Below are 27,804 nucleotides of genomic sequence, written 5' to 3'. Positions count from 1 at the left end.
CAGTTGATCATGGCAGATCAAGACTCACTTGAATACAAAACCTTTTGTACAGTAGACAGTGTGTTGCTAGGAAACAACAAAAGTTCAAGCTACATCTTATCAGCTGCTTACAACACCTGACAACAAACACTAACATGGCATGAACCTGAACATGATGTTTGCAACACCATTTGTTAGCTGTGAAATAATCTAGACGTAAAAAAAATAAAAAAACACATTTTTAAGTTCTTGCTTTCCCCTTTCTGATGTTTGCCTTGCAGGGTTTTTTTCTGATAGCTTGAGAAGAAGATGGTTTTCACAGACTTAGAGCGATACAGAGACTACAAATGTAAGCGTAAGAAGCTTTATAAATGGCTGTTAGATTTTCTCAGCCATCTGCTTGAAAAGCTTGATCCTAAGATTTGCGACATTATGACACCCCAAGGAGCATTTTAAGCAGCTTCTTTGTCATCTCCCAACAACAGGTGTCGATGTAAAACTGGCACATTTCTCACTGTTTCCATGCAAGAGGTGCAGCAGTGAGTGACAAAAGGATGTTAACACAAAACTGTCTGACCTCTGAGATGAACTCAAGGTTGCAGCGTTTACTTACAGTTCTCTTTTTCTGCCTTCCTTCAGGCCACAATTGGTTTCCTGTGCTCCAGGTCCTTTCCTTAAGAGTAGACGCGTTCTGTGGACAAAGAAGGAAAGAGAGCTGTCAGATGATAACCTCATAATTCCCCAAAGAGTTAGTGAGCCAAGAGGCAGTACAGAACACCACAGAGAGCAGGAGAGCCAGAGTGATGAGATAAGGATGGTGCAATTTCACAGTTTATTCTCCGAAATAATCCAGCCACAGCATGCCAGATCTTCAACAGGTTTGCCAGAAAAGCTGCAGCTAGTTTAACAACCTGGCACAACATACAACACACCTGCATCAGTGTGTAACAGTGAGTCACTGCCACAAGTGCGTCAGCTCTTCCTCTGTCTCATCTGGTGGGAAGTGAACAGAGGGCGGACCAGGTGAGCCAGTGTCACAGTACGGTCATCTTGTATCAATTTTTGTTTTTTGGTCTCTAATGCCAAAACCTTTTAAACGGTGGATTTACAGAGTCCCAATGTGCACTTATCTAAACAATGATTAAACAGATATGACACAATGAAACAGCTGTACTATGCTAAATCTGATGTGTTGCAACGTTCTACAAGCCAGTGTCTGAGATGAAGCACGTTTCATTCCAGCAAACATGATTTTGAGGAACCCATTCATGTGTTCACTTCTAAACCAAGGAAATCTAAAAATAAATGAACTGACAACATAACTCCTGAGTCCTCATAATGTTTTTCAGCTGGAAAAACAGTGTGAAAATGTTACTTTCAAGCTCTGCTGCTTTTTTAATTACGACATGGGTCCTCTGGGAGGTGTTTGAGAAGTGTAAGCCTACAGGAGCTCCAACAGGAGGAAATTTGTTAAAATCTCTCTTCTACAGGACTAAAAATGGTGAAGCATTTTAAAACTGCCCTGTGATCAGCTCAGGATAATGACTTTAACTTCTTTGACACCACCCTCTGTTACAATAAAGGGGGCTTTATTGGAGCATTCCAATCAATTTTGTAGTTCTAGATAAAGATGGGTACTGAATTGGGTACTTTCATAGATACCGACCAAATTCTGTCAAAAGTACCAGGTACTTATTCAACTAAAACCAAAAGGTACCTTTTTTAGGTACTTAAAAGCATCCTTGTGACTGTGAGGGAGTGGAGGGGGAGGTGATTTTCCATGGTGAACATGAACATAGCATTGCAATGTTCTACATTGAAGAATAAATATGTTAAGTTGAAAAATTGTTATTTTCTATTATTCAACAAATTGATATTTTTTACCACATAAACACAAAAAAGTACCGCTGAGTGCTGGTACCGATTGCCAGGTACTGGGCATCTGTACCGTATCGTTTCACATGTGAAAGGTACCCATCCTTAGTTCTAGATAATAATTTCAAAAAATACTATCGGTGTGATTGATTAAATTACATAAAATAGTTGGGGACCAATCCAACTTTTCGAGTTCTAATACCTGGGCTTTGGTATTGAGTGACACCGATACACTTCTGACCTGATACCAGTAATATTCCAATATTCTCTATTTCTTAATGCGAGGATGAGACTGAGAATTATGGTTTGGCAACTTCAGACTTTTCTCTCTTAACAAACAAAATATCATAATTTAGTTAATATTTTAAGAGATTTTACGTGTTTAGATATATGGTGAGTAAATTTCTATTTGAATAGGATTTACATTTGCTTTGCAAAAACTGCAGATTACTTCCCAAGAAGATGGCGAAACAGCTTAACAGCCACTGTAGTTGGCTCCTCTAGCGCTGCCTGGCAAAAATGCACAGATATACTGCCCATCTAATGACGTACTTCAGGCACATGGTTGAACGATGAAGCGTACAGAACTAAGTTGAATAGATCTTTCCTATAGACTGGCCTCTTTATCACCAATATTCAATAGACTTATTGCGTCTGTATCAGACCAGTCACCGATAGCTAGATTGAATTGGTCAATCCCTAAAAAAAAGACCAAGATGCTAATAAACACTTTTAAAGGAACAAGCTCTAAGTTACTCAAATTCAGCGTAGTTTCTGAGTTGCAATTCCAACTTCAGGAGGTATCCTGGCCAATGTATCCAACTGGCATCTAAGAATCTCTGATTTGTGAGAATAATTGGAACACACCGTAACACCTTAACCACCAGTAGTTCCGTTTCTGTGATTAGTATTTTTGCTTCACTTCTGGGAAGCTGTGTTGCTGTCTATTTGATACAAGTCCTTATCTCTTGGCCCTCAGATCACAGACAGGACGAGCAAAAGCTAACACTGATTGACCCTCAGCCGAGTAGCTGCAATGCTCAGAAATTCAACTGATCAAATTACACACACATAGTGAGGTACACTGATAATTCATAACCTCTGAGACACTATCGCATTATCAGTGTAGAAAGATAACACCCGTTGAAAAACACAGAGAATAAATTACGTCTTTCAATAAGCAGTACACCAAGCTTGGTTGTACAAGAACAACTTTCACAAGATCTGTTACAGGGTTCGTATGATCCTTCTAACACGATCCATATGTTGAAATCTTAACCTTACACAAGCTCACAGACGCTTTGTTTCTGTTCATGAAGGGTTAAATCTGCTCAACAGCAAACACTGATAAAGGTGTTCTAATATAAGACATGAAGCTCTCGGTTTTGTGCAGCTGCCTACAAACAATATTAAGCCCACTTGACTCCCCAGCAGGGTCAGAGAGCTGGCCTGTGTGGATAGAATAGGATTTCGAAGTTGACATAAATAAAACTAGATATGGACATGGAATTGTGGGAAATGAGCAGATGCCCAGACAGGCAATCCAGCTGTTCGACATCTGATAACTGTGAGACAGAAAAACAAACGGCAGACTGAAATCCTCACAACTCAGCGTTCTTCTGATACACTTTATTTGCAAAGATGTGCAGGACTGAAGTTGATGGAAAACAATCAGTTCATTGTGAAACGACTTATATGAAGCAACTAGTGGATTTTTTCAACCGTGAGAAGAATAAGTTACAGCTCATGCATTTTCACGCTTTGCTTCATGTTTTATGAATGAATGTAACGATGACTGGTTATCTATGGTTGGTGTTTTACAGATGTGTCCTTGTCAGTTTTTTTTGGCACAGCTCCAGTCTGAGAAGTCCTTTAACATTTAGTATCTGCTGACACAGAGTCCAAGTATAAACACAGACTTGCAGCCAACTCACAACCCCACAACAGCCAAGTTTTATATTGGCCTGTTGTCAAGTTACTCACAGATCTACCTTTAATTAGCAACAGCTGCTAGCCTGTGTCATACCGCCAGTGATGCTTGTAGCATGTTAGCCAACAGTTGGTCCTAAACAGACTCCTGATTCATTTAATTCAATCACAACAGAAACAAACCTATATTTTTTTATCAGCTGCAGGCTTCAGGTCATAATCGTGTAGGTACACACTCATGTACCAAGTTCAGGCTATAAAGAATCCTATCTGCATTTAGGGAAAAAGCTGTGACCTATCTGTTTAGCATAGTCTGTCAAATACAAGTTAGACAACTCTTGTCGAAAAAAAAACAAAATTAGCCAACTTTTAACTTCTGTGTTCAGGGGACAACCTTACGCTTTCTAGGAAAAGTTCTGAGTGTTTCCTTTGGGCCTTTTAGAGAAGTAAGCACAGAGGTTACGGATGCCTGCAACTTCAGTCTGGGTCAGCTGTGCCAAATAAAATGAGTCCACATGGTGAAATAAAACTGCTGGGCTTCCTGGCCTCAGTTCAGTTTGAGTAACTGGTCAAAATATTAGAGAAACACTGGATTTTGCAACAGCTTTCAGAGAACAAAATCCTTAATGTCATCCAGAGTTTGTTCTTTTAGGAAATTGAAGACAGACATACCAGGCAATACAAGGTGTATCTCTATTTGTACAAATGTATAACAGTCACATTTAGTGTGAAAACTAGCCACAGTCCTTTCATCCTTTCTTCTTTCATCTAAAAATAGTGCATAATAACATTATATAACAAGTTAGCACATTGCATTGGAAAGAATAACTAGAGCTACAAGACAAAGATGAGATAAAGTTGGCACAAAATATCCCAAAATAAGTCATAATGAAGATATCAATGACCATGTTATATTTGAGTCTTATTTCAGACAAGATCACACACAGTTTAAGAGGAGGTATGTTTTTCACATATCTTTAATGTGGATAAAAAGTTTTAATGCTGTACCTTCATAATAAATGTGTGCAGTTTCTACAAACCACAATATTTTCATAGGCTATTAGAAATCCCTGAATCTGTTCTAAAATTAGAACAGATCTTCATGAGACTTGTTGAAATATTTAGATCATCACAAGGACCTCCTCATTGGTTCATTACACATTGGAATAACAAGACTCAAACAACAAGGTCTGCCTATAGCCTCCAGAAAGCTGACCAATCAGAAGAGAAGGAGTTTGATGGAGCAAGAAAACTTAAAGAGACAGCAGCTAAATGAAGTGTTTCTGCCACAGGCTGAAATAAGGGTTTTCTAAAACACAGAGATTTTTTTACCATCTGTTAAGCACGTAAAGTTACTACGGGTGCTACAGGGACAGTATAAAGATTAAAAAATACCCCCTCTCTAAGCTGATCATTGTCTGGCATATCCTTCTTATATAACAGTATCAAATAGTTTGAGGTGTGTCTGGGAATATAAAGTTTTGGTATTGTGTGTTTACACCTGTCAAATAAGTAAAAAAGATAGTGCTCCAATAAATGAAGTTGTCTATTGTGGATTGTTTTTAAACCTGCACTCAAATACATCCTGTATTACATTCACACCTCTAATGATGAGAGTGCAGTGAGACTTAGTCTGTATGTTGCATGGTGCAAAATAGGCTCAGCAGCGCCAGCACATCAGATACTATAAGGAAAGTAGCAGTATTTCTGTCTGACATCTGCCAAAAGTAAAACAAAAAAAAATTCATCACATAAAAAACTCAATATATCTCAGTAGATAGTGGCATGCTTTATTGCATCCAGACCTGTAACACCTGTGACCAACAGCTACAAGTTAAACATCTTGGAGAGACTGCTCCAATTTTAAACATTATTAAAGACTCCTGCAGAACAAAACACAGAAATATGTAGGAAGAAAGAAAGTCTCCAATTCCTGTTGCAGGTCTGGTCGACATGATTTCACACAGCGACTCAGGAGTCTCTTAAAGATTAATGAAAAAACAGGCCTCATCTAGTTACAGTAACTCATGCTTCAGACATGACTCATTCTGTAGTTTGGGAGTTTGACTCTAGCTCTGTGGTCCACATAAGGATATTTTTCTTGCTGAATGAATCCCCAGTTTGCTGTTCGCCCAGCGTACTGCTGAGTGTCAGCTTTATGTAATGACTTCCTTTTAATGTGTAAGCTCAGATGGGTCTGGTTCTGTTAAAGACAAGGGGAACTGTCTGGAGCAGCTGCAAACAAGCCAACAGCACAGAGGGAATGAAAGACACTTCATAAATCACTGCTGGAATGCAGCCTCATTTCCTCCCAGACCCCACCTTCTCAACAGCTTCTTCCTTCAAATCCAGGAGCTTTCTATACAAGCAAGCACGACCTGACCATCCCCATCATGATACGATGTGCAGCTGTGAGTCTAAGAGCTGCTGAGGAAAAAAAAAGATTCCCGAAAGCAGACAGCTCATATTTCAATCATGTGTAGCAGACATCGCAAAGCACAAGCGAAGCTAATGAGAGGGGGCAGGTTTAATTAAAGAGTAGAAACATGCATGGTTTTGTAAAGCTGTTTGCAGACTGTCTTTTTTGTGGCTGTGGAGAGGTTCACAATAATTCTAAGTAATGAGCCTCTGCTGGATTGTTGGTGATATGATTGGTGTCAATGTGTTGATGACTCATGGTAAATGCATGGGAGCTGTCTCCATGTTGATGCTGCATTCAAAATTAAATATCTGTGAAGCTTTCAACACATTTTTAACACTTGATTCAAAGGATGTTACAAGACATAAATCTTACTGCAACAAGATTTACAAGTAGATTTTATTTTAGGTTAATACAATACACTTACAGTAGAGGTGCAAATCAATACTTTGACCTGTGATAAGATATCCATATTTTAACTTTTAATATCAATATTTTTGTTGAAATAAAAATTCATATTTTAGGTGAGATGGAAGTACAATACTTCTTCCGCACCTCCACTGCGATAGACGGCGCCGAAGAGCTTCTCCATTGTAAGTTGCCCATAAACTGTAGGATAAATTCAATCTGAAAGTTTATTAAAAACATTTTATTCCTAAACTTCATGATGTGGGTTTTAGCGTTGTTAACATAAATGTTTTCTCTCTATTCTTGGGTCAGTTAGTTTAAAATCATTTTAAGTTTTATTTTTATGTGTAGTAGACTGATAAAATAATCATCATAGTTGTGTCTTGCGCAATATTAGATTTTTATGGGTAACACTGGTTACATTTAGTGACATTTATCAATTTCCCCAATTGACCACGTCTTTCAACCAATAATTTTTTTTGCAACATTAGTTTAATGTCACAGTAGTTTAAGTGACAAACTTGACACTTTATGTTTTCAAGTTAAGTGTATGTATTAAACACTGCAGGACACTTTCATTATTTCAAACACAATAAAATAGGAAAGTTGTTCTCACTCAAATACATATCTGTGTAGAATATCGCAATATAGCACAATACTGTGTGATATCCTATGGTGACCCAAGTATTGTGATGCGTACTGTATCATGAAGTTTGTGAAGTTCTCACCCCTAACTTACAGATTTTTCTTTATACACAATTAAAATGCAAAAAAGTAGGATTTGATCAATTAGCACTGAAAACTTAAAAGTCAACTTTCTCTGAATGAGCAAAAGTGAGCTTTAGTGCCCCGCGAACTGACTTAAAAGTTTATGAATAAATGAAATGATCCACATGCTATTGAGGTTGAAGCAATTTGACATTACGAATTGTCAGTACTTTACAAACTTTTCAAACATTTCAGTAAAAAATGTAACTGTAATTTTGAGGTTTAGAGCTATAAAACCAGTTGTGACCAGAAGATCCTCAAAACAAATATGAAAAACTGAGACCATTATAAATGCTGGGTTTGGTAGTACATTGTGAATATTTGTTACCAAAGATGACGCCACTTGTCAGTAAAGCAAGTCTACCGCTTATGACAGAGGCTAGCCATCACACACAATGCCAGTGACTAATGGAGACATGGTAAACAAAGTTACCTAAAAGTAGGTTGAGTTAACCAGTTACTAAAGCAGAGTTGTGGTGCCAAAGATGTTAAAACATCATCAGACTGCCACAAAAAAAAAGATTCAAAGAGGGCTATCTGAAAAGATCATCTTAAATTAATGTGTGTCCCTGAAAGCCAAATTAAAGTACTGTATATTAGCAGAGCCGTACTCCATCCAATACACTGCAGGTTATTTTTATTTTTACAGCACTGAAATAGTAACACAATAAGTGCTTCATTTAAACACATAATCAGATATTATATCTCTATTTAAAGGTCATCTATCTAAAGGCATTTTTAAAGATGTCCCATGTGTTCTGTTTATCATTGTTGCCGTTAATAATTTGACCTTGATAGAAACAAGATTTAGTCTTCAGTAAGTCTTTTCTAAAAATATGTTAAAACATAACATAAAGTTAATGTGTTTATTTCATATTTATCACAAAAAACAACATTTCTCATAATATTTTAAGGAATTTGTATTCAGAACTTCAAAGGTCAAACACCCAAACTGTACAAAACTGTGAATTGAAACCCCAAGTCCACTTCAGGAGATAAATACTGTTTGAAAGTTTAGCATAACCGATCCTGCACTGGAAAAACAGTCTGGCAGAAGAAATCATAACCCTGCACAAGGGGAAACATGCTCTGGTTTATTTGCATTTCTTTCAAACAATGACAGTTGTCGTGGTTCAGCTGAGCCCAGTATTCAGCCACAGTGTGTCTGCATAAAAACAAAACAAAAAAACTTTTGGCAGAGAACTTGTTTTGGTGAAACATCTGCAGGAGGCAAGCCCTGGCATCAAAATGACTTAATCCTAAGAAGAAGTTAAAAAGCGTACCTGACACAAGAAAAAAAATGTTACTTCAAGATGATAAACTTGCAAACAGTTCAGAAAAAAAATGATCTCTGCGCTCCAGTCAACACCCTGTGAGTCCAGCTATGGTTTGATAACTTTCAGTCTTCTGAGGTGAGTGATCTTTTGTTCAGCATGTGAACTTCTGATAGGCTTCTATATCTGGCTCATTATTACACGCAAGACATGCTTTTATAGCACTCTAGTGTTCACCTGAGAACACTGATTTGCGAGGCATAGAAATACACAAGCTGACTGGGAGGCTCTCAGAAAAGACGTGAGAGGTGTGTCATCCCAGAGGAAATCAGGAGGAACCAACGCTGCCAGATACCGCAACCATGGAAACAAAAATAAACCAATAGATATCAACAGGACTTTTATCCCAGGAAGATAACTATTAGTGCACTTAAATACACAAGCCGTCTACTCTTGAGGGTCGACATATCAGCATGTACTAAAGTAAAATAATGTGATTTTAATCATTCTAAGTCTGAGATACAAGATGTTTTTCAGTTGTTTTTTATTACATGTCAAATGTGAAGCCAAATCTGTAAGAGTAACTTGAGAGATCTAATCATTATGGACATGCCAAAAACCTTTACTTATTAGTTCGTCACTGTTAACTCCAGTTGAAAAGGAAGAAAATTACAGGTCAAAATGTGAACTAGAAAAGCACTCCTCCGCCAAGCATATTGTGATTGTTGCGCAACACTTCAGTCCTACTTTAATGTTATACTCCCTTTCAGCAGGACTGTCTGCTACAATTTGGTGTTACTTGCAAGCTTGTACAATAATTTGTTACCTGACAGTGATGAAAATTATGATGACCCAGTACGTATTTCATATTCCGGATCTCAGTATCCAGAATATTGCCAGGATGTGGATCGTACTTTTACATCTGTCAGAAATTGTCGTGACCTTGTCTTGTATTGTTCTGCAAAGCAATCCGACCATTTTTTGTGGAGTTATATAGACATATGGTGAAACTGGCCCTATCTCACAATGATGAAGAATCCTTTAAAAATGTCCTGGATCCAGATGGTGATCCGGATCACCTCCAAAATTTATTCCCTGCTCCCTTATCCCATTTTGAACATTTCCTGAAATTTTCATCAAGATCCGTTTGTTACTTTTTGAGTGATGTTGTTCACAGAAAAACAGACGGACAAACTCTCCCAAAAACATAACCTCCTTGGTAGAGGTAATGATCATCTTCAACCACTGATGAAACATAGTTTCTAGGGAGAAAATGCAAGACTACAAAGATACCATACGGTGCAATAACGATTCTGAAAACACCCCAACAAGTTACTCTCTCCCTTTATCTTTCAAGTTTCTGAGTGAATTGAAATGCTGCAAGTTGGTAATGCATTTCAAGTGTACATTTAGGCCTGGGGCAGACCAGAACAATGGAAGTTGTACTGAGAGCTACTAGAGAAGGAAGGCAGGACAAACATCAGCCGACAGACAGGAGCAGCAGAAACAGATTTTCTACAACACATAGGAGGGGCCAAACCTGTCAGCGGAGGGACTGTGCAGGGGCTCTGGTTGAGCTGTGTCGGTGCTCAGGGGCACAGCGTGTTATCTGCAGCTCCGCAGACCTTCTCTTTGAAGTGTTGCTGAGCCACAAACTGAGCCAGGGGCAGTGAAGTTAGAAGGTGGGAGGCTATGAAGAAAATGTAGAGAGAGAGAGCAACAAAGGTGAGAAAACAACGATGAGTTATCAAAGATTCAGCAGCAGCAGCAGAGAAGTAAACAAAACGCCTGTTAACGTTCATCTTGCAGTGTCAGGAAATGCACTTCAGAGATCACTTAGAGACACTTTGTTTGGAGCAGAGCTTTGACTTTGAGGTCGTGGAACACGCCACACTGAGGGTTTTTTCTGTTTTAATGCCTTGTTTAGGGAAGCTACCTTTCCTTTGTGGGAATAATGAAGAAAGCATATGGTGGCCATGTGTTGGAGAACGATTAGCTGCAATGGGATGGGTTATAATCGGACGGTAAAAGTGGGGAAAGTGAACTGACAGACTGTCGGCCTGCTCCTTCTGTTCACTTAAACTCTCCCTCTAGGATAATCCTCCCTAATAGACTTAAAGGCACTTTAACTGAGCTGCCAGCTGCCTGCATCTCCAAAGCCACCCGGGTCAAGTCTGAGAGAGGATATCCTACCATGACAATGTAACACATTCCTACAGTGCCTTAAATTCTTTGTCACATCAAAACAGTCTATTGTTAAACTTTGGTTGGAGAGAACTGTGTAAAACAGAAGGATATAAAAAAAAGTCAGCCTCAAATAAAAGAACGTCTGCATTAGAAGCTGTTCATGCATTTATAAAGGGAGGAATCAGACCATTTTATACCAACGCCTTTAGCTCTAGTTGGAATCATTTTGCATTAGATGCTTTTGAGAGCTTCAGTTAGTGCGACCCAACCTACTTTAGATTTGATAAACAGTAAATAATTCATCCAGAAGAAAAAGAAATGTAGGCCAGAGATCTGTTAATCTACATAACCTCCCACTGAGGTGATTTCACACAGAATCTATGTCGACCAAACTCAGGTCTGAAAAAGTGTTGTAGAAATGCATAATGTGCAAACGCATTAATGACAGCGTGTTGGACTGAAACTGTGCACAGGGTTAACTTGGATTTGGGCAAAACTGACAATATGCACAGTTTCCTCCAAGTTATTCTGAAACTGTGGGGGAGCTGCTCAGCTTCCCCATCCCCCCAAATTCTGCCTAGCGTGATGTAGAGAGCTGAGGATTGTAAACTGCAAAAACCTGCCCGAGTTCTGTCTCTTATTGGTTTTGACCACAATATGATCCTTCCACAAGTGTGTTGTACGTCTCTTTGGACAAAAGCATCTGCTAAATGAAACGGTAGAGCTGTAGAGTGTCAGTTTCAGTCAAGCCAATGTTGGTCGCATGTACAAGAGGCCAGTGCAGTTAAATTTATATTTGAAACATCTGGAAAAAGAAAATCATAATTCTGACAGCATGGCAGCTTTTATATTTGTGTGGCTGTGCGTCACAGCCTTTCACATGTAGCGAAAACCCTGCTATGAGGACTGGGGCTGCACAATAAATCTTAATTGCATATGTTATCACAACTGTAAGCCACTGTGGTCCAGGCACCGTCTTGGTGCATGACACTTTGATGAAAATGAACCTAATGTAACCCTGAGCTGAAACTATACATTTCATGTTCCTTTTGTATAATGCATCTCCAATTTACTTAAAATTCTACGTTTAAAAAATGTGCATAAATATGGGAGAAATTATTTTACCCACACTTTTCAGAGTTGAGAAAGAGAGAAGTTAGAATTTATGAGAGGCTTTGGAAACAGCATAAAAGACAGATTTCAAACTGTTAAAACCTGCCCAGAAAAGGTAAAGACAAGGACAGAACACAGGCCTCGTCTTTTTTTGTGAATTTAACTGAACATTGTGAAAAGTTATCAGGTCAATTGCATTGTGTTTGAGTCCACAGAGTACAGAGACTTCATGTTTTTCCATGAAGAATCCTGTGATGGACTTATTTAGACAAATTAGCTGGCTGACTGTAGTAAGTGTAGTAAGTAAACTAAACCCTTTTCCCCCCTGGCATGCCGCTTTTAGATGAGCATTGATCGACCTCTTTCACGAGCAGGTTTTTCCTTCTTGACCTCTTTTCATGCTGATGAAATGTCAGCAGGTTAAAAATGTGTCACCATTCAACATTTGACTTCAAACCAGTTAGAAGAGCAGCTACAGTAACAAGACAACTTTCTAATGAAGTATAAGAACATTACAAGTTAGCTCAAAATGCCATTTTAAACAGAGGTAAAAGCAAAAAATGAAGAATAAAGCCTCAAAGGAATACTTCATTTCTTTTTAAGTAAGGTATGAGTTACATTTCACTTGTATTTTTTTTCAACAACAACAGATGCTCGTCAGTTAAGCCCAGAAACTTCTGGGAGAAACAACATGCAAGCTAGGCTAAAGCTTTCGTGAAGCTGGGCCGAGTCTGCTTATCTTAACTAATCCTGAGCGACTCAAGCACTTATCTCCGGTTAAATGTACTGAGAATTTTTTTAAGTATCTAAAGGAGTTGGAGTGTCAGACAAACTGATGAAACTGATGGTGGAGCTAGAAACACTGCAGTCCAGTGATTGGTTGAAAGAATCATCACTTCCCCTGCAATAGCGGTAGTAAAGAACAACACATAACCCTGGCATGTTTAAGACTCCAGTCAACTTGGTGAAAATAACTTCTTTTGGTTTGGAAAATGGTGTCACAACACAGCAGCTGTGCATAGCCAACCTGTACCAAACTGTACTGATCCATAACCAACCACTGGGTGGAAACAGGGCTTATCTGTGTCGCTGGTTTACAAAAAATTCAAATTCATTTCCAAGTTATATAATCATGCTGATACAAACTATTTGTGAAAAGAAGCGAGATAGTGAATAGTGATAAGTGATGGGTATTGATAAGATTTATTTATCGACCTTTATTGATTTCCTCATCAATTCCTTTGTACAAAAAGTAGGCTTTAGAGGTTTTTTGGGTCAACAACATTAAATTGAGTTTATAAGTGAATAAATATGTAATTGATCACTGGATCTGGATATCTCTGGGTGTAAATATACATCATGCCACGTTCGTGTACTGTTTTGTAATATATTATTGACTCAAGTAGGCCATCTGGTGTATCAAAGTGGTTATAACATTTTTCTAAGTTGTTTGGAACCTTGCCATAGTTATGAAGCCAGTCGTGAGCCTGTATGTAACTTTTCTTTCATTTGTTTGAAAGTATTTTGACATGTGGAGTTTTCAGTATTGTTTACAGAGAGTAACTGTGATATGCCTCTGTGATGAAAGTGGAAATTCTGTTCTGAAGCCGAAGTTATATCTATGTACGTTAACCACCATCATATCAATGCAATTTCCCTCATACGTTAGCATCAAGCTAGTGCTAATTTGTTTATATCATTTTTGGTTAATAAGGAGATTTATGCTTTGTTGAATCTATTGAATATGAATCTCCTTTGAGAGAGTAATGTACATTTCTTTGCGATTTCGGTTATTCAGTAAAACTTCAGGCTGAAGATCCTGTATCAGAGTTTTCTTGGGAAACATTATGTAACTGCTAAGATAAGATAGACTAGTGAACGTAAGATCCTGCAGCTCTGCATAGTGTAAAGAATCCATAAGGAAATTGTTTAGCACAAAGGCTAACAATATTGATGAATTTAAACATTTCTTATCAATTCTCAACAGGAACCAGTTTTTGATTCCCGTCCAGTGACCACTCTTCAAAGAAACAAAGTGAAACCTTGAATTGTGACAAACTGAAAGTAGAAATTTTATGAAGCACTTGCTTGAACTGAACCAAGCAGCTGCTAAGAGTTAGTCCAGTCACTCAAGTGTAAAAATTACCACAACATTGAAAAACCACTGTGATGCCTAAGGCAGCATGACAATAGTTGCACAGAAATCAGGGCGGTGCATCTCTAGAGTGTTGGCTTATATGACACCCTCTGCTCTAATGGCGACTTTGAATGCAGTCAGCTTAAACACTTGAAACAGATGGTGGTATGACCTCCTCCATTGCTGTCCACTGAGATTGACTCCTCAGCTGACAGCAGCACTGACAGAGAGATGCTTAATTGTGCATATAAAATGTTATAATATGAGCAGAAAAATAGTTAAACCTTCTGTTACGCTGACAAAATCTGATGTTTTCACGTCACAGAAGGTGAAAATTGAGGATTGAGGATTTTGGCTTTCTGAACTGGATAAATTATGATGTTATGATCAGAGAGGGCTCAGTGGTTGATATCTGTCAGCTGTCAGAGATGGATGATGATATAGGCAGTTGTCAAAGTGTTGCACTGAGTGTGTTGATTAAACTGAAGAGGAAAAAAGGGACATGTTGCATGATCCAGCCATCTTTTCAAAGCCAGGGTCTCCAAACTTCTTTTCTCCATGTAGTTGGTGTGAGCAGCAGCTGAACGAAAGCAATTAAACATTTAGAAAACAGTAAAAGGAAATGTTAGACTAGCAGCGACAAATTCTTGAAAACAACATAAAGTTAAGAAAATGTAGAAAGCAACTAAACTTTTCTTAAAAGTACTTTAAATCAACAGAAATTCAGCTGCAGCCTAAGGTCTGCTTGTTACAAAGGCTCCTCTTGGACTATGAGACAGTGGGAAACCTCTGACGAGGCGTGTAAGGGAAGCCTACATTCACAAAGACGGCCGTTTCCATGCCAACGGGACCTCTGCTGGGAGAGGCCTCCTTTCAAATGGTTTTTCATCCTGCACCTCTGCTGCAGTCTCAGAGAAGGACTGGTGGGCATTTGAGAGGGAAGAAGTCGTGGGTGGCGGTGAAGAGATGTAATTGTGTTAAGGCAAAGATGGAGAAGGTCTGAGCTAAAAGCCCCGGAGTCTGTGCAGTCTCTTATCTGAACTCACGACAGAGGAGGAGACACTAACATTTAGAAACAGTGAAGCATGTTTGCCCTCAGTTTGAATGCACAGGGGCTGCTATAAACTATTAAATGGTATTAGTTCATATACATGAGTGTATCGTCTGTCAGCAGTAGCATGTTGACATTGAAAAATTTTGTGAGACAATGTTGTGACTATTCTTTAAAAGAAAAGTTAGTGCAAAATAATGAGGGATATATACATATATATTGTGATTTCATCAACGACAGCTGCCAGTCAGATTGACCCCTTCAGTGAAAAATTAACCTGGCCCCAGCCGCAAGCTAGGCTACAGCTCTGTGCGGCTGTGGCCAGGTCTGCCACATTATTTAGCCAATGCCAAGAGACTCTAACCCAAGCACTTATCTCAGTGTAGATGTACACTGTACAGAGAACAGTTTCAGCTACTGCCATTAAAAGCTCATTTGATTTTGCATTATTTGCAGTCACAACACAGGTGCGCTATGCCACTTACAGCCCACCGACCAGCTACACATCCATTCATACCGTACATCCAGACAGGATTCATAGAGCTTCACTTTTTCTACATTTTGTTATGTTACAGCCTCATTCAAAAATAGAATAAATTTATTAGTATTCACAGCCTTTGCCATGAAGCTCAAAATTGAGTTCAGGTGCATCCCGCTTCCACTGATCAACCGTGAGATGTTCCTAAAGCTCAACTGGAGTCCACCTGTGGTAAATTAATCTGACTGGACATGAGTTGGAAAGGCACACACCTGTCTATGTAAGGTCACACAGGTGACAGCGAGGCCAATCATGAAGTCAAAGGAACTTTTCATAGACCTCTGAGACACAATTGTCTCGAGGCACAAATCTGGGGAAGGATACAGAAAAATTTCTGCTGCTTTTAAGGTCCCAATGGGCACAGTGGCTTCCAGGACTCTTCCTTGAGCTGGCTGTCAATGTAATCCATAGGGATGTCTCGATATATTAGATTTTCACTTCTGATCCGATACGATACCGATACTGCAGCATTGAGTATTGGTTGATACCAAAATAATCCGATACGATATCAGCATTAAACATGCATACTTTTATTACTTATTTTGTAGTATGTCTGTCATGTTAGAAAAGGCTTGATTAAGTGATATTATTCAAACAAATAACGGTAGTCAGCAACAGTAGGTATGAGGAAAAACTGACCCATTTATTATTAACCAATGGGTAACAGAAACTGCTTATATCGGAGATTTTAGATGCATTCCGATACGATACCGATACTTGTTTTTTTTGCTGACATCGAACCGATATCCGATATCAATATCAGACTGGGACACCTCTAGTAATCCCTGCAATCAGGAGGAAAAGGGCCTCAGTCAGGCAGGTGACCAAGAACCTTATGCTCACTGTCAGAGCTACAGCAGTCTTCTGTGAGTAGAGGAGAACCTTCAAGAAGGACAACCATCTCCACAGCAATCTACCAATCAGGCCTGTAATGGTAGAGTGGCCAGACTGAAGCCACATCTTAGTGAAACGCACATGGCAGCCCGCTTAGAGTTTGCCAAAAAGCATCAAAAGTACTCCCAGACCACAAGAAAGAAAACTCTCTGGTCTGATGAGTCAAAGATTGAACTCTTTGGCGTGAATGCCACGTGTCAAGTTTAGAAGAAACCAGGCACCGCTCATCACCTGAACAATACCATCCTTACAGTGAAGCATGGTGGTGGCAGCATCATGCTGTGGGGATGTTTTTCAGCAGCAGGAACTGGGAGGCTAGTCAGGATTGAGGGGGAGATTAATGTAGCAATGTCCAGGGACATCCAGGATGAAAACCTGCTCCAGAGTGACCTCAGACAGGGCGATACTCATCTTTCAGCAGGACTACAAGATCTCTGAAAAGATCTGAAAGTATTAAGCAAAGGCTGTGAATACTTATTCATATGTCGTGTCTTAGTTTTTGTATTTTTTTAAAGATAGAAAAAAAATCACAATGATTTGTCATTGAAGGGTGTTGTGTGAAGAATTTTAGGAAAAAAATGTATTATTCCATTTTGGAATGAGGGTGTAACAACAAAATGTGGGAAAAAAAGGGAAGCGATGTGAATACTTCCAGATGCACTGCATATACTTGAAACTAAATTAATGATACTTTTTATCAGTTCACTTCAACAAACAGTTAAAAATCTATTTTCACTCTCTTGAGTAATGAGGGAAGTTGATTGTACTGAGGGATTTCTTGTGCTGTTGGAGTCTTGTGCTGCACTTATGAAAGAGAGGAGTTCACTGCAAATAAAGGCTGTTTTGTTGTCTGAAATTGGTTTGCTTTAGCAGCTTCTACCTCAAGTGAGCCACTGTCCACGGCTGCAAGCTTATGAAAGTATGTGGTAGCTAAAAGCAGCAGCACAACGTATTTATTGTAGCATCTCAAACAGAGACAGCAGTGGAGTGGGAGAAGTGTTTGGTGAGGCAAGTTGCTCTCGACAGCAGCAGCCTGAAAACACCTGCTAAAAAGCAGATAATATTAACAACATATAAAACAATTGCAATTTTAATTAAGTTGGCTTAATAATCAGCTTTTTCTAAAGCAGATCACCAAGAAAGCAAGCAAAAGTCTCCTCTGAGACTGAATAAAAAGGGACCCTCCTCCATGATTCTATCCAATTCATAGCTCATCTTTCAGATCATCCGCCACAGCTTAATTTAAAAGTATAATACATCCACTATTAACTTGTTTTGTCTTCCTCTTGTCCCCGTACTGTCACACAACGTTCACACTATAACACACATCAAAGTGATATGCCTGGGAGATTCCTCCCCCTGTTCATTAACCAACTCAGAGCTACATGGCACATCATTGAATTATTAACGTGCTCCTTGTGCCTCACAGATACAGAGCAGAGGACCATTCACAAGCACAGAAAACACCCACGCTCTGCTGTAGACGCCTGTGAATCTCCACTCAACCCTAAGAGTGAATTTGAACTCATGAAGAAAGCATTTTAAAAAAGCAAGGACTTGACTTAACATCAAGTGATTAATAAAAGTGGAGGAGATGTTGAGGAATTGCAAAAAAAAATGGCAGTAATGTTAATTCAAAGACTGTAATCTGCTGTGAGAACTCTGGTTAACAGAGGAGGAAGAGGAAAACAGAAGTTGAAAAGTTCAGTTGTGTTTTCACGTGCTGGGACAGGAGTTTGTCAACCTGAAAGCGATAATCAGCATTAATGGATGCTGAAATTGGAGCATTAAACTCCAACGCCCATCATCAGCATCAGAAAATAAATAATTTTATCTCTCAAGAGTGTGCGCTTGTGTTACCATGTGACTGTTAGCTTTGCCTGCTTGATCTCCCAAATAAAGTAGAGGATGCTGGAGAAATATCTGCTCCATCCACTCATTCAACTGTGCAATGTGTCTGCAAAATTTCCAGAAAATTTCAGGAAACCTGTCCCTGAAATTTTCCAAAGTCCTCCTTCTTGATGACGTTCTTCGAAAAACGAACACAGACAGGATGGGAGATCCATCCTTCTTCAAGGTGACTTGGATCTCCACACCGAAAAGCTTTCTTTTCCTCTTACATTGATCTGTTTCTTTCTCTCTCTCAATCCTCTCTGCCCACACGCTAAGCTACAGGCGGCACCTTTTTGTAGATCCTTCTCATCGAGTCTTCTCTTTTTGCTTATGTAGTCCTTTCATTTCACTTTACATTCATCTATTCACTGGCTCCTCTAGATAAGTCTCTTTATTTCTACACTGGATTGCTTCTCGTGCTGTTTTCTTTATGACTGCGCTACAGCCAAATTTACATATTACCATCTCAGCTGTCTTCAAGAGACTTAAAATTGTCAAAAATTATTTAATTGGATTTAAAATAAAATTAAAAAAACACTGAGACAGCTGAGGAAAAAAGGCTCTTTCTCTAAAGCTTCAGTAAAGAACTCTCTGTTTGTGTTGATTTTGGCGCCCCCAAAATGACTCGTCTGATTTTGTTGCATCTGTCCGTCGTTTCCTTTAATAAACAAGCTCATCTTTTAAAAGTATATCTCTTACTGTGTTTGCTGTGAGTTATCTGGTCCTACACCTCCCTCCTCACAGCAGATACAGATATTAAAATTACAGTTTTTATGTTAACATTCTCATCGCTGATAGTCGTGTTCACTTTTGTAAGTCATAAAAAGCCATCACTGTTAATCTTAGTCAGCCAGGTAAAACTCCTCACAGGAGCTTTAAATACTGCCCATAACACTCTTCATTTGTACCCAAAGTTAACGTGTTAACCGCCACCAGAATCTGCTCTTTAAAAATAACTCAAACTTATCTTGACCAGCAGGCCCACAGTAACATCGGCCCTCCTCTTCTCGCCTCTGTTGTCTTCACTGATGATGCTCATGAAGTCAAGCATCATGCTATGACTCACCCATTATCTGAGTGCCTCAGTATCTATTACTTAGCTGTGTACTTGGTCCTTAAAGGCATAGAGGAGTGTCCAAGCAGAGCTACCTACACAGAAATGTCATGCTTGGATCCTTCCACTACACCTTGGAAAATTGGACAGATTATTTCTGCACACATCCCGTATGAGCTTGATTTGATAATGTCTGACAGGAAACTTCTACACCCCTGCTGACAGTTCTTGCTCTGGTAAAGAGATACTTACAACCAAACCAAAAGTTGCTGCACATTATTAAAAAAAATTATGGGACTACAACAGAACCCCGATTCAAATCATTTTGAGATATTCTGAAAACACTCTCACACTCTAATACAGCACAATATGTTTAATGCAGCTAAACACAGTTACATGTTTGCAAGTGTGAGTGAGGGTAAAATTAGCATAGCTAGTAGTGCTGCACGATTTGGGGAAAAGGTGCGATTTGCGATTAGGTGGACAATATTGCGATTGCGATTGTGCTTGCGATTTAATAAAAAAAGTTGTGTCATGATGAGTCTACAGACTTGCTTGGTTATCATGGAGAAAAATCTGAATTGCATGTGCTGACATTGCGATTGCGATTGCGATATCCTCCTTTGCGATTACGTAATTGCATGTGCTGACATTGCGATTGCGATTGCGATAATCGTGCAGCCCTAATAGCTAGCACCACAAGCGTTGAGTCCTTCTTGCAGGTTGATGTCCACATACCTGTGCTCATTACGCACTGCTCTGGCCAAGTGGTAATGAGGTGGTTTAACCTGACACACTATGTACAACTTTATCATCATCTTCTAGATCAAAACATTGCCGAACCACACCGCACTGGCATTAACCACATTAGGCGCCACCCTGTTGGCTATGGCTGCCTGTTGCAGCAGCCCTGTCTTCTTTGTCCGTTTCTTGTAACTTTTTTCGCCTCTTTCTCGTAATCTTTATATTTGGAGTGTATCATTACTTTGTATGGCTCATTTGTTGTTCATGGAAAACAAACTTTAGGTGTCCTCAGTGATATTTTTACTATTTTTGCATCTGTGTTTGCCTGAAGATCCTACATGTAACCATGGCTGCATTGTTTACATGTAAAATCAGCTGTTAGCAGCCTGTAGCATGACAATGCTAACTGGTGTAAGGCCTGATGTCTTCCCACAAGGTGAGGAGGCCACGCTAACCCGGCAACAAAGGGAATACCAGAGGGCAGAGTAGCATCATGCTAATCATAGACATGGCTAACGGAGCTAACACCAGACACGTGGAAGAACTTCACCTGTCTTGAGCAGACAGGATGGAGGAGACAGAGACTGAACAGACTGAAGAAGCTCAGCCCTAGACCCTGTGGAGGTGGAGGCTGGTTGACTGGAAAATGATGGCCAAGCTGTCATCATATATTTTGTTATTGACCTTTTTGCACTTTCTATACACTTTCTTACTTTTGTTTTCTTGATTGTTGCTGTGACTCCTCCTGAATTTCCCCTCTGAGATAAAATAAGCATTTTCTATTCTATTCTATTCTTTTGTAAGACACTGTCAGCTGTGCTTGTCTACATCTGGGTAGTAAAGCAGCAAAATGGCATATGTTTGGTGGCAGCTGAGAGAAAACTTAGACACAACATATGCTGAAATTTAAAGCCTACTGAGACAAAAACATAGATTATTAGTTAACTAGAAAGTCTGACTAAGGTTGGTGTCGAAATGTCTATTAACTGCTAAGTCGACTAATCATACACAGCCCTGGTTATTACAAAGTCTGTTTACATAAATACCTTATTAGAAACAAAAAATGATGTAAAATTTGAAATCTACTAGACCCATGTTGTACTTAAAGACAGAAAAGATATGAACTGATAATTAGGAAAGTACCTTAGTTGAATTTTATAAACATTCAGCCTAAAGCATTGAGTCCTTCTCCTGTCTTGAACAACTTGTAACCCATTATTTTTAGCATGGTACATATTTTGGTTTTGTGGATCATATATTTGATATCTTTGTCCCACCCCCCCTTAAACTGCTCCCAAACTATTTCCCAAAGGATCAATACGATCTATCTTGGCTCCCGTTTTTCTTTACAGTAAACTGGGGAATCACTCCTCCTAAAGCAAAACTCTCTGTAAAGTAAAAGAGGAGGAAAAGTGATAAGAGGAATTAAGAGTGAGCTTTGTTACAAGTTTCCTGTCTGTCTCTTCCCTCTAAGATACCAAAGAGAGTTGAGTTACAGAGGATAAATCTGTCTACCGTGATATTTACAGAAACAATGGATGTGGTACGAAGGAAACTGGGAAATCAGAATTAGGGGAACGGTGAATAATTCCTTGAAATTTTTGGACAGTTACATTTCCCTGTGTCCCTTTCAACACTAGATTTCCCAACTGGATTGAAATAAGATGGTTATGTAGTTTCCCACAGGGAATATCTTATCAGCCAAGCTCAACAAAATCACTTTGATTAACTCTTTATCATTCATTATTAGGCTCGCTCAAGCACACTGACTCTATGTCTTCTTTAAATCATAAAGAGGTTGTTGTGGAGCTTTTGGACCCATATGCCACCTGAAACCTCCTTGTTGTCATCCCTAAACACGCTCCTTATTTCACTTCATCCTCAGTTGAGGCTTCAAAGACAGGAAATCTGACTGTCCACATGAGAATGGTTTTAGGAAGGCCCTGAGGTCAGAAACACAGCAACAGTCAGGACTGTGGGAATGTGCTGCTTTCTGCAAACAAAGACGAGGATACCCCTCATCGCTTGCTCTCCAGAGCCTTGCAGTGATAATCACAGCCAGAAAATAAAGTTTAATTTCTCTGATCTGAAATATTTCATTCTTTGTCTTCAAATTTCTGCTTCTCTTTGTAGTTTCATTATTCAAACTTCAGGAGTTTGTACAGCTTTAATCTTAGAGGTGAAGAAATATTCAAATCTCACACAAAGCCTGAGAAAGAAGATCTGTAGAGGACTGTAGACTATAAACAGAAGTTATAGGCAATAAATAACAAAGTTTGAAGATCAAACTGCCTCTTCTTGAAGTCATTCAGACATGATTTAGTAAAAACAGACAAAGTCAGTGATGTCTTGTTTGATGTTTTCCTCATCTTAGTCCGATCCACAGCCTGGCTCTCTAATAACTACGCCATCATTGGAGCAGAAGCCACACACTCCCTCCTTAATGTTGAAAAATGTTTGTTGGGAAAATATTTATCACACTAGTAAACTAATTCATTAAACGGTGGACCACAACCACATCATCAGAGTTGAGTAATGAGAGTGTAAACGTACCATGAGGAAGAAAATGATGAAAATATTAATATTCAATACCAAATTAGCACAACAAAAGACCAGAACTCATTAGTTTACCCATTAACTCCTAGACACCATAATGAAAGTTCCCCGAGTTGATTCTCAGTCTCTTCCTGTAGAGTCTAAACATCACAGCTCTGAAACACAGAGGCCACACTGAACTGAGTGAACCCCAGGAAACAGAGAGGATATTTTCTGTGGGTTAAAGACTCATTTTCAGTGACTGTGACTAAACTGTCACACTCAGTGGATGCAAACATACTGTTCAGGGCAGTCTGTGTTTGATCCCAAGAAGATAACTCTTCGTATAACTTTGTCTTCTTTTACATTGAAGATTTAAATAAGCTCCCACAGGTGAACTGCTTAGATCCAAAGCTGGGGCTCCAGTCCTACTTGGATATCTGTAAAAGTTGCTGCTGTCCTAACAATTTCATCTCTCCGGGTCCCTCTTTGCTGCAACAAAGCTGTCAATAAAATATCAGAGTAGCTCAGATAAAGCCATCCAAATCCAGGGCAACAACTCTGAAATAGATCCTGCCTTAAAGCTTTGTGTGTTCAGCATTTTCTGATGCTTTGTCACTTCACGCCATTGTTTTGTAGTTTACTCTGCACAAAAAAACACATTTAAGTCTTGAGAGAAACCCTGTCGTAGCTGTTAAAGATCTGACATGACAGGGAGGTAGTAAAGTACCTGTCTATCAGTTACGTGTCTACATTTTGGTTTTGTGGTTGAGCTCTGAGCAACCAACAGTTCTTCAGCATGAAAGAAAAAACCCTTTGCAGTTTCTCTTTGAGATGTGTTTGATATAAAACTTTTCAACGATTTCTTGCCTCAAGATGACGAGACTGTTGTCTGACAGCGTACCTGGAGACACTGTTCTAAATAGAAATTCATCTGACAAAGGAAAAACTGGGACTCTTTTCTTATCATGGCATTCTAACTGCTCAAGGTTGTTCTGATACTTTCCAGTGCTATTTCTGATGCGTGGAAAACCACTTGTTAAAGTTCATAAAAGTACGCCTCAGCACAAGTAGCACAAGACAATCAAAAGCTAATCAAAATGAGGCCTCATGGACGGGGAGCTCCTCCTGAAGGTAACACAACAAAAATCTCAGTGTTAAATTTCATTGGAGAGATTATCACAAGTTAAGAGAACTTCTGTCTTAACACGGATTGTCATAAAATTTAGAGTTATGAGTTTAGGGCTTACTGAACACTTTTCTTTGATTTGGCAGATTTATGGATGGCTCCACCTTTTGTTGTCCAATCAAATACAAATTCTGTCCCTATATCAAGGTCACTGGTTTTCAGTCTAGACTTTGGGACTGAAGAGATTCCTTTTCAACAAGGACACATTCAGACCTGAGAGGTTGTTGCTCATTAGCCAGTCAAGAGGAGAAGCAACATTATTCTGCTTGAGAAGGAGACTAAAGCAGGGTCCAGCGTAACCCCTGCGCCGATGGCCGGAGCCAGTAAAGGTTTAATTGTTTAGAACACATAGAGAAACCACTACTACCAGCATCTTTTGATGAGCTTTTCTGGCCACTGGAACCACTAGCCTGTGTAGCTTGACGAGGTGTTGTTCTTACTGTTCCAGTCGATCAATGAAAGACCAAATGGGGCCAGCCCGGTCACCCAGGTAACCAGGAGAATGGATGTTTGACAGGTGACATTACAGAGACAGAGAAGACTATTTTGGAGGCAGTTCTTTGAGCATCTGTATTGAATAACAGTATTGTTGATATAATTTTCAAGAATCTATTCCTTATTTTTAGGGATGTTAGATACCACTCTTTTTCAGACCAGTACCAGTACCAGTACTCCCTCGAGTACTCACCGATACCGAGTGCTAGTACTTCTGATGCATAAAATTTCAATTCACAGTGACACCTCATTTTGTACAAAGACAGCACAGTCACTCTGCAACTGAGTCCAAAATAAAACACAAACAACTCTCTCTGAGTTTTTCTTTTTTAACAAATTTTAAAAAGTGCAAAATAAAACTAAGTGCTATCAGAGTTTAAGTGAAAAATAAAACAGTTTAACTGTTAACTCTCCCTGGTTCATTCATGTTGTATGAACAGGATCTGACGCATATTTGCGAAGAGGACTTGCTCTACGAAAGATTTTTTGCCTTAAGTATCGGCTGCTGGTGTCGGCAGCCTTCACAAATACCGGTGCCTTGAAAAAAGGCTATTATTGACCCAATACCAATACCTGCCCATCCCTACTTATTTTACTTTTTAATCTAATAAACATTTGTAGGTTTTTCAACATATTTCAAACAGCAGGTTACACATTTTGTTCGAAACTAAGTTTTCCAATAGTAGACATTGTTAATGTCTGCCTGTTAAAGCCTAAAGAAGGGGTTTCTTTTATTCTAAAGGAACTGATTACAATGGAAAAGAGGTTTGTGCATAATCAAAGCTGAAATTATTTGCCAACATAAGCAGACAGAAGGAGCTTACTGTTAACACACTCACAAAAAAATCTTATGATCTTTTTCTTAAGTTAAGACAGATGTCTTAGCCCTAAGAAAAGATTTCTAGTCATATGTTATTTAGTGTAATAAACATATTCACAGTCACTGAGTGTAACTTGATCAGAGTTCTCTATCCTCCCTTTGACACAAGATTTGACTTACGAGTGTAGATGTCTGAATTGGACTTGAGTGACTTCTGGACTACAAAAAGAGCACAAGAGGAAAAACTATCATGTGGTCAAATCAGTCCATTGTAGTGTGATGTGTAATGAACCATACTGGAATTTAGTCGGTGTATACATACAGCTACATCTTAAAGTGGGAATGATGTCGAACTCGAGTTAGGAGCAAGTAAACTGCTTCCTGAAGCACATGCAAACAGCACATCCCATCAGCCTTGATAGTAACTTATCCCAGTGTACAACCTGGAGCACTCTGATAGGTAGCAGGGCGTTGTAGCATGTGAAGTTTAACAAGTTGTTCAACCCTCTCTGTGTGGTTATTTATGCCTCACCCAGGAAAAACAGATTTGTTGGATGTTGGGAAGAAAAAAAGTCGCAATAGGGTTGAGTAAGTCTACCAAATACATCTATGCATCCCGAGGGATCGTCCTAGAACTTTGAACCATATCATAAGGAAATCAGAGCAGCACACTCTTTGTAAAAACAAGAATCTCTCAACAGCTTTCAAACAGATTTCAGTGTAATCATCTCCCCCTTGTGCACCCTGACACATCTGGATTTAGCTTCACATGAGGTCTGTTAACATGAGACGTGTATCCTTGACTCTATGAAGAAATTGTAGGGTCTAGATTTTAAACTTCTACTTTAAATCTACGGCGTGGCATATGGTCGGTGGAAGAAAACTTCACTAAAGTTGGTGCTCATCACAAAACTTTACGTGTTGCATGCTGGTCGAGATTTTTACTCTGTGCAGCTTTCAGCTCAGTTTTTGCAGCTTCTTTGAGAGTCCCACATACGGGTGAGCTAAAGGCGTCAAACTGCAGCAGGTTGATTTAATGAAAGGTAGAAACATTACAACACAATACCTCCAGTTACCCAAAGCCTATTGTGACACTGTTAACTTTTCTCAGCACGCCAAAGAGCTCCACATCACAGCGGTGCGTGAAGTTGGCTAGCATTAGCCAAGCTAATTCAGCTAGCTGGGGAGCTACTGGTTAGCTGGCTAGTGCTAGGCCGACTTCCACTGATCATTAACCAAAATATCCCTCACTTCAGATCTTGCATGTTGTTTTGTTACACTGTATTTACCTCAGAAATGTGAAGGTGAACAAAGCCAGCAGGCCTCTCCCGTGATTCCTTAAAAGTCGTGTATCCAAACAGAGATATCCTATGGAGCTAGAGGAAGCCAAAGCTACTTGCTCCGGTGAGGTTGAAGGCTCCTTCTTCGCTTTTTGGTTTCCCACCAACCGCAGTCAATGTTTGCATCCGACTGAGAGAAGCTAGCACCTTAGCAGGATCAGCTAACTAGCCTCTACAAGGCAATCCAATCGACAAGTTGGTGTGTGGTTGTTAGCAGGCTGCTAAAACACCGCTAACTTCAGCTGTTCTGTTAAAATGACGGGAGTTCTGGTCGGCTCTTGGACTTTATTCCTTTGCTATGGAGCACATGGTAGTAACCGACCACAACAAGATAAAAAATATATCCATTAAAAATAGACAGCGTGTCAGGAGTGAGTGGGTCCCCGTTCAGTCTCTTCAACAACCGCGTCTCCTGACCATTGACTGTCCCAGTGTGATGACACCACGGTTTTGTCTGATTGTCGGCGCTCCTATGTGACGTTTAAAAATCCGTAAAAAAAAAAAAAATGGCGATAAAAATTATACAAATCTTAAAAAAAAACCCACATGCAAAATAAATATGCAAATTTCAAATCAAACATCATTATTATTATTATTATTATTATTATTATTATTATTATTATTATTATTATTATTATACATTTATTTATAAAGCACTTATCAAAACACTCACTGAACGAATAACAAAATGACATTTGAAAAGGTCCATTAAAGATAGAATTAAACCCATCTAACAATAGTTAGAGCATTAACTAAAAGCATTTCTGAGCATTTGAGCTGGGATTTGCATGTGGGAAGGTCACCTCTCTGTTATATGTTTGGGTACTAACAGGGGGCAGCAATGGTGAAGGCTTTGATCTTATTTTTGTACATAATGTAAGTTCCATGCCTTTTATATTTGCTGGTTGTATCAGGCTGTGAAAACTTTCTTTTAAGGAGCAAACATTAGGCTAAATGAACAATATAGAATATTCATAAGCAATGTATCCAAGCAGCTTTGGATGTGCTTCAGAACCTGTTGCAAAACAATAAAAATTGTAAAAGGAGAAAATCCAAATCCAACTTTTCATGGTGTGTTTGAAATCATGCTGGATGAAAACCTAGACCTTATTCTTTCCAGCATACTGAGCCTCCTTTATTCACAGGGGACACACACACAAGC

At 39.2% G+C, this 27,804-nt stretch overlaps 1 protein-coding gene across 1 annotated transcript in view; it reads right to left on the bottom strand.

Moving 5' to 3' along the window:
* fbxw7 (F-box and WD repeat domain containing 7) overlaps positions 1-27,078 on the bottom strand; it is a 133,346-nt gene extending 106,268 nt beyond the window's left edge. Inside the window, exons 1-3 of the mRNA XM_074693750.1 lie at positions 26,592-27,078; positions 10,193-10,342; positions 593-670 (exon numbers count right to left, since the gene is read on the bottom strand). The gene's annotated coding sequence lies outside the window, so the exon portion shown is untranslated. The remainder of the gene's footprint in view (positions 1-592; positions 671-10,192; positions 10,343-26,591) is intronic.
* Between the last annotated feature and the right edge of the window lie 726 nt (positions 27,079-27,804).

Source organism: Halichoeres trimaculatus, unplaced genomic scaffold (assembly GCF_033239565.1).
Source record: "Halichoeres trimaculatus isolate MK-OKI-2021-1 unplaced genomic scaffold, fHalTri1.1 fHalTri1_scaffold_2, whole genome shotgun sequence".
Taxonomy (NCBI): domain Eukaryota; kingdom Metazoa; phylum Chordata; class Actinopteri; order Labriformes; family Labridae; genus Halichoeres; species Halichoeres trimaculatus.
Note: the sequence above shows the minus strand (reverse complement) of the source record. Positions and strands in the feature narration are given on the sequence as shown.